Here is a 7,940-nt window from a genome sequence, read left to right as displayed (position 1 = left end):
AGCATCTCCCTTTGTGTCTCTTGTCTCAAACATAACAGCCACTCCACTTCAGCGGGCACCGTCCAGTCCCCGCCCTCAGCCCCCAGGACCTGACAAACCATCCCAGACAACCGGCGAAGGATCTGTTACCTCGGCTCCCTCCCCTATCCCTCCTTCGCCCCGCCTTCCCTCCTTCCTTTTCTAGCCTAAATACTTCTGAGTTTTAAATCCCTCACACGCCTGCCCCGTCTGGCTGGAAATTGACAAGGCACGAAAATGAAAGCAGCCAATCAGAGGCTTTGTTTCAGGCTCCGCCCTCTGTGAAAGCTCCTGGGAACCTCTGGCAGCAAGAGGGGGAGAAAAACCCGGAGCGGCTGTGACCTCAGGATGCTGGTCGCTGCTCCTCTGGATTCCAGCAGGGTCCGGACTCAAAACCAGATTGCCACTGCCAGCTCTGCAGCTAGACATTCAGCCCGCTGGCTACCCTAATCCTCCGGCAGGGCACTTCCTGGGCTTTCTTGGCGGCTCTCCCGCCTGCCGGCCCTGGGCTGGTGGAGAGAAGGGAGGAGAGGAAGAGGAAGCTGAAACCCAGCCAGAGAACCAGAGCTGAGTGCTAAGTTGGTGCCAGGCACTGTTCTAAGTACTTTGCATGTATTAACGCAGTCAGTTCTCCCAGTAACTTTCTAGAGATACGCGCAATTATCGTCCTGCATTTTACCTGATGCGACTTCATTGGAAAAGACCCTGATGCTGGGAAAGACTGAGGGCAAGAGGAGAAGGGGGTGACAGAGGATGAAGTGGTTGGATGATATCACAACTCAATGGACATGAGTTTGAGCAAACTCCAGGAGATAGTGAAGGACAGGGAAGCCCTGCGTGCTGCAGTCGCTGGGGTCACCAAGAGTCAGACACGTCTTAGCGACTGAACAACAACAAAATTTTACAGATAAGGAAGTCAGCGCACTGGAGTGGTTACGTAACTTGCCCAGATTCACACAGCTATTAAACTGCAGAGTCAGGGTTAGAAGCAGCCCATCCGGAAAGTGAGTGCTTGGACCCACCCCCTCTCCCCTACCCACCTCTTCCCCTCCCAGCTGCCCAGGCTGTGAGTTACTGAGACTTTGGCCTCTTCCACCCCCCTAGACTGTGCTTCTCCTTTTCCCTCCTGGGCTAGAAAAAGACAGAGAAAGGTAAAGTGGAGTGATGAGGTCACAAGGTAGGAACCACATGAAACGAGAGATAGAGGGAATTTAGGGATCACAGTCAGAAAAAGAGGGATAACCAATCACCTACCTCAGCCAGGGAGCTCCCTTCAGGGAAGCTGGGAGTGGGGGCAGAGGTGAGGGCTAGCATGGGGAGGCCATGGGAAAAGATAATCCTGTTAATGCCCACAGGTGGCAGGAAGAAGGGACCAGCAGGGCCCTCTGGTCCATGTTCTTGCTTAGTCATGCTTGCTTGCTGGCACACTGCCCCTAACACTTTCCCCTGCAGCTGACCCAGCCCCCCAGACCCTTGTCCCCTGGGGCAAGTCCACACTCTCTAGCCATAGGCATCGCCTTCCTGGTGGGATCAGAGAGTTCTTGCTGAGTCAGGGCAACCTGGACAGGGGAGCTGGCTTGGAGTTCTCCTGAGAAAGCCACAAAGCCCTGGGAGCGCTCCCAGCAGCTCAGCCAGCCAGACGACAGCCTGGGCAGAGCCCGGCAGAGCTGAAATCGCCATAACCCACCCCCATCCTGGAACATCTGCAGCCTTGATGTTCCCCAATGGTGCGGACATTTCCTGTGGTTGTTGTTTAGTTACTAAGTCATGTCCGACTCTTTTGCAACCCCATGGACGGTAGCCTGCCAGGCTCCTCTGTCCATGGGGTTTCCCAGGCAAGAATACTGCTAGAGTGGGTTACCATTCTCCATGCTCCTCAAGAATTTCTTGACCATTATAGGACCCAGTAGATGCCAGAGTGTCAGCAGCCCCACCCCTGCTGCTATTTCTCAGGCAGCGCTGCCCTCATGAGGGATGAGAGGAACCTAGGATGGCATACTCTGCCTCTGCAGATCTAGGGGTCTTGGGACCAGTGACTTTCCCTACCCTTGCCTTGAAACCCTACTAGCAAGTCTGACAAGTTCTGACTCCTGTGGGTCTGTCAGCTCTCTGCTTAAATCACTTGATATCTATGTCTGCCTCAAACAGAAGCAGTCCCTGGCCTGCCCCAGCCACATACATCCCCAACTGGGAAAGTCCTGGTGCTGACTTAGACAGCTTACACCATCTGCACAGACTCCCTTTCCCCAGCTTCTGGCCTGAGACTTCCTGCACTCACCCCATACCCTTGTCCAAATGGAATTACACCTTCCTCCCACTCTTCAGTTACCAGTCTGTGACTTCTGACAGTGTCTCCCCAAGAAGTCACCACCCAAACACTGGCTCACAGCTCATCCCCTTGCCTTGGAGGCCCAAGTTCTAGTACCATCATGCACCACCCCAGTGGCCTCAGATGCTGTCCCGTTTTGACCACAAGGTCCTATCTTCAGCCAGGGTAGATAGAACCTTTAAGGCGACCCTCAATTTCTCTGCCTGCAGCCTTGAGCACTTCCCAACCAAAATGACACATTCAAGAGGTTCTGCAACTGCCTGATCCTAGTAGAGAGTTCATCAGAAGTCACCTTCCCAGGGCTCCACCCTTGCATCTCAGGTCTCACCTCTGCAACCAGGCGTCTGCTGCTGCTAAGTCATTTCAGTCGTGTCCGACTCTGTGCGACCCCATAGACAGCAGCCCACCAGGCTCCCCCGTCCCTGGGATTCTCCAGGTAAGAATACTGGAGTAGGTTGTCATTTCCTTCTCCAATGCATGAAAGTGAAAAATGAAAGTGAAGTCGCTCAGTTGTGTCTGACTCTTAGCGACCCCACAGACTGCAGCCTACTAGGCTCCTTCATCCATGGGATTTTCCAGGCAAGAGTACTGGAGTGGGGTGCCATTGCCTTCTCCAAACCAGGCGTCAGGCCACACCAAATTCCTCCATCAGGCTCCTCTCCCCACTTCCCAGGAGTTACATGGCCCCTTGGAGAGCAGATGCCCAGCCAGTTAAGCTTTCCTACCATGTGGTAGGCTGAACAATGATGGCCACAGCCTAATCCTGGAAACCTACATAGGAAAAGGGACTTTCATGATGTGAATAAGTTAAGGATCTTGAGATGGGGAGATTGTCTTGGATTCCCTGAGTGGGCCTGACATGATCATAATAGTCCTTTTCTCGAGAGAGGCAGGAGAGCAGAGTGCTTAGTGGGAGATGTGACAAGAGAAGCAAGTAGTTGAAGAGACACAAGAGAGACCACAAGCCAAGGAAGGAATGCAAGCAGCCTCTAGAAGCTGCAAAAGGCAAGGAAATTAATTCTCCTCTGACATCTCAAAGAAGGAATGTAGCCATACCAGCACACTGATTTTAGATTTCTGAGCTCCATAACTATAAGAAAATTAACATGTGCTATTTTTTAATATTTATTTATTTAGCCAGGTCTTAGTTGTGACGTGTGAGATCTTAGTTGTGGCATATGGAATCTAGTTTCCTGACCCAGGATCAAACCTACACCCCTTGCATTGGCAACTAGAGAAAGCCCGAGTGTAGCAGTGAAGAGCCAGCACAGCCAAAGAGAAAAAAAAAAAAGTAACAAAGTGGGAAAATGGAGCTAACCTACAGAGCTGATGGTGTCACTGAGCCAGTGATTTAACCCACCTCTACTCTAATTGATGAAGATAAGAATTTAAATTTAAGTCCTCCTTACCCTCCTGCTTCTTTAAGCCATCGTAAGCTGGTTTTTCTGTGATTTGCAGCCAAAGACATCTTTAATATATTTTTACAGCTTTTTTGAAATGTAACAATTAGCTGCTCATATTCACAGTGGAAAATTTGATCAGTTTTGACAAATGCATACACCCATGAAACCATCACTAAAATCAAGACAATAAGCATATCTATTGCCACCAAAGTTTCCTACATGACCCTTTTTGTGTGGACATGACTTCTATTTCTCTTGAGCAAATACTGGGTTGACCAAGAAGTTCGTATTGGTTTTTCCATAACATCTTACAGAAAAACCAGACCAAACTTTTTGGCCAACCCCGTATTAAGGAATTGAATGGCTGAGTAGTATGTAAGATGCATGCTTAACTTTTTAGGAAATAGACAGTTTTCCAAAGTGGTTGCAACAATTCACTTTCCCACAAAGTATGTGAGAGTTCCAGTTGCTCCACATCTTTGCCAACTCTTGGTATGATTTATATTTTAAATTTTAGCCATTGGAGGGAAGGTGTAGTGGTTATCTTATTGTAGTCTTAATTTGCATTTCCCTAATGACTAATGATATTAAGACATTTTTATGTGCTTATTTCCATCTAAATCTCTTCTTTAGTATATGTTCAAAACTGATTGAGTTGGAAGCTTTTTTTCTAGTGTGTTCTAGAAACAATAATCCATTCCTTTAAAACTTTTCAAAGCTGTTTTGGCTAGTTTAGATACTTTGTATTTCCACATAAATTTTTAAATCTTTTGCCAGATATGTGTTTTGAAAATAATTTCTCCAAGTTTATAGCTTATCTCTTCATTTTTATAGCAGTGATTTTTAAATAGAAAAATTTTTTAAACTTTGATAAAGTCCAATTTTTAATTGATTTTTTTCTTTTATAGTTCATGCTTTTTGTCTTATTTTTTAAAATCTTTGCTAAACCCTATGACACTAACATTTTCTCTTGTTTTCTTATTGAAGTTTTATCATTTCAACTCATGTTTAGATCAGTGATCCATTATGAGTTAGTTTTGTAAAGAGAATTATGGTTTATTGTTTTTTGCATATGGTAACCAATTATTCCAGCTCTATTTTTTTTTTAATTTTTATTAGTTGGAGGCTAATTACTTTACATCATTACAGTAGTTTTTGTTATACATTGATATGAATTAGCCATGGATTTACATGTACTCCCCATCCCAGTCCCCCCTCCCACCTCCCTCTCCACCCGATCCCTCTAGGTCTTCCCAGTGCACCAGGCCCGAGCACTTGTCTCATGTACCCAACCTGATCCAGCTCTATTTTTTGAAAAAAATATTTTTTCCTCATTGAATTATCTAGATAACTTGGTCAAAGGTCAACTGGTTATATATGTGGCTCTATTTTAAACTCTCTGTTCTATACCATTGCTCTGTTATGTGTCTTTACATGAATGTCATGCTCAGATGGTAAAGAATCTGCCTACAAAGCAGGAGACCTGGGTTCAGTTCCAAGGTCAGGAAGATCTTCTGGAGAAGGGAATGGCAACTTACTCCAGTATTCTTGCCTGGAGAATTCCATGGACAGAGTAGCCTGGCAGGCTACAGTCCATGGAGTCACAGGAGTCTGACACGACTGAACTGCTAACACTTTCACTTTCACTACACGATCTTAATAACTATAACTTTATAACTAGTTTTGAACTCAGTGTATATCTCTTAATTTTAACTTTTTCAAAATTGTTTTGGCTACTCTAGATATTATGCATTTCCATATAAATTTTAAAATCAACTTGTAAATTTCTATCCAGAAAACTACTAAAATTTTTATTTACATTACGTTGAATCTATAGATCATTTGGGGAATAATCTTCATCTTAACAATATTTTTATGGGTTACAACATTTACTGATGAATTGTTATTATATGGCTTATTTATTCAGTATCTTTCTATTTATTTTTTTTACATTTATTTTTAATTGGAGGATAATTGCTCTACAATGTAGTGTTGGTTTCTGCCATACAACAATGTGAATCAGTCGTAGGTTGACATATACCCTTCCCTCTTGAGCTTCCCTCCCACCTCACCCCTATCTTCAGTCTTGAGTGTTCCAATCCATTGATATAGTCCATTTTTTAAGATCTTCTTTAACTTCTCTGAGCAGTGTTTTGCACTTTTAAGTGTATAGATCTTGCACATATTTTATCTGTTTTATACCTAAACCTTTCATACTTTATGGAATCATTTTTTAACTTTCTACTTTATATTGGAGTATAATCCACTAACAATGTTGTGATAGTTTCAGATGGATAGGAAAAGGACTCAGGCATATGAATACATGTATCTATTCTTCCCCAAACTCCCCTCCCATTCAGGCTGCCACATTACGCTGAGCACAGTCCCCTGTTGCAATTAGTAATGATATTTCATTTCAACTGCAATTGTTCGTTGGCATTATACAGAATTATTACACTGCTTATAACCTTCAGTACAATGTTGAATAAAAGTGGTGAGAGTAAATATTCTTGCTTCCTTCCTGAACTTAGGAGGAAAGCATTTAGTCTTTCACAATTAAATATGATGTTGGCTACAGTTTTCCCATAAATGTCCATCATCAATTTGAAGAAATTCCCTTTTATTCCAGGTTTGCCAAGAAGTTGTATTAATGTCATGGATGTTATGTCAAAAGATTTTTCTGCGTCTATTGAGATGATCATGTACTTTTCCTTTTTTTAGTCTACTAATATGACAAATTATATGAATTGAGTTTTTTAATGTTAAATCAGTTTTGCATTCTTGGGATAAACCCTACTTTGTCAAGATACATTATCCTGCTTACACATTGCCAACTTAAATTTGATAAAACTATAGTAAGAATTTCACATTTATCATAAGGGATATCAGTCTCTAGTTTTCTTTTTTTGTTACTTTATTCATTTTATTTTTTGGTTGTGCTGGGTCTTCAATGCTGCATGCAGGCTTCCTCTAGTTGCAGCCAGTGGGGGCTCCTCTTCAATGTGGTGCATGGGCTTTTCATTGCAGCGGCTTCTCTTGTTGCAGAGCTCAGGCTCTAAAGCTCAGTAGTTGTGGCATGAGGACACAATTGCTCCAAGGCACATGGAATCATCCTGGACCACGGATCAAACCCTTGTCCCCTGAATTGGCAGGCAGACTCCCACCCACTGTACCACCAGGGAAGTCCCCAGTTTTCTTTTTATTGTAATGTTTTTGTCCAGTTTCAGCATCAGAAGAAAAAAGAAGAAAAGGTCCGTATAGTCAAAGCTATGGTTTTTCCAGTAGTCATGTATGGATGTGAGAGTTGGATCATCAAGAAGGCTGAGCACCAAAGAATTGAAGCTTTTGAACTGTGGTGTTGGAGAAGACTCTTGAGAGTTCAAGCAGATCGAACCAGTCAATCCTAAAGGAAATAAACCCTGAAGATTCATTGAAGGACTAATGCTCAAGCTGAAGCTCCAATACTTAAGCCACCTGATGTGAAGAGGCGACTCATTGGAAAAGACCCTGATGCTGGGAAAGATTGAAGGCAGGAGAAGGGGCGACAGAGGATGAGACAGTTCGGTAGCATCATTAACTCAATGAACATGAGTTTGAGCAAACTCCAGGAGATGGTGAAGGACAGGGAAGCCTGGCATGCTGCAGTTCATGGGGTCACAAAGAGTCTGGGCGACTGAAGAACAACAATATGACTGTGTAAATTTGTTAAAACTTGTCAAAATGAGGTTCCCAAGTTGATGCATTTTATTGTATATACTCAGTCTCAGTGAAGCTTTTTTGCCCCTGGCTTCAGGATGGTTAAACAGATAATGGGATAGACTGTGGTGGACATTTCCTTGGTTTTAGCTGTTACAATTGAGGGAAAGAGAAAAATTGGGAGTGGATTGTACTACGATGAGAAAAGAGGCACCGTTGACATTACCTCTGATGAGGGTTCCCTCTTTTTTTTTTGGCCATGTGGCCAATCTAACTTTAGCTGCCCTTAAGGTCCCCTGGAACAAATCATTGACCCAATGAGTCTTAATAATTTATCTCCTTACTTTCAAGTCACAGTTTAACTTGTTACCTCTAAAGAAGTTATAAACACTAGTTTTTCTTGCGGGTGACTTAAGGCCACAGCAGAACCAGGAAGCAATGAGCTGAGAAGACAAAGGACAGCCTGTCTCCTCCCCCCTGCACCAAGAGCCTGG

This window comes from Odocoileus virginianus, chromosome 28, assembly GCF_023699985.2.
Source record: "Odocoileus virginianus isolate 20LAN1187 ecotype Illinois chromosome 28, Ovbor_1.2, whole genome shotgun sequence".
In the NCBI taxonomy this organism is placed as follows: Eukaryota; Metazoa; Chordata; class Mammalia; order Artiodactyla; family Cervidae; genus Odocoileus; species Odocoileus virginianus.
The sequence above is the reverse complement of the archived record's forward strand: the minus strand, read 5'-3'. Positions refer to the sequence as shown.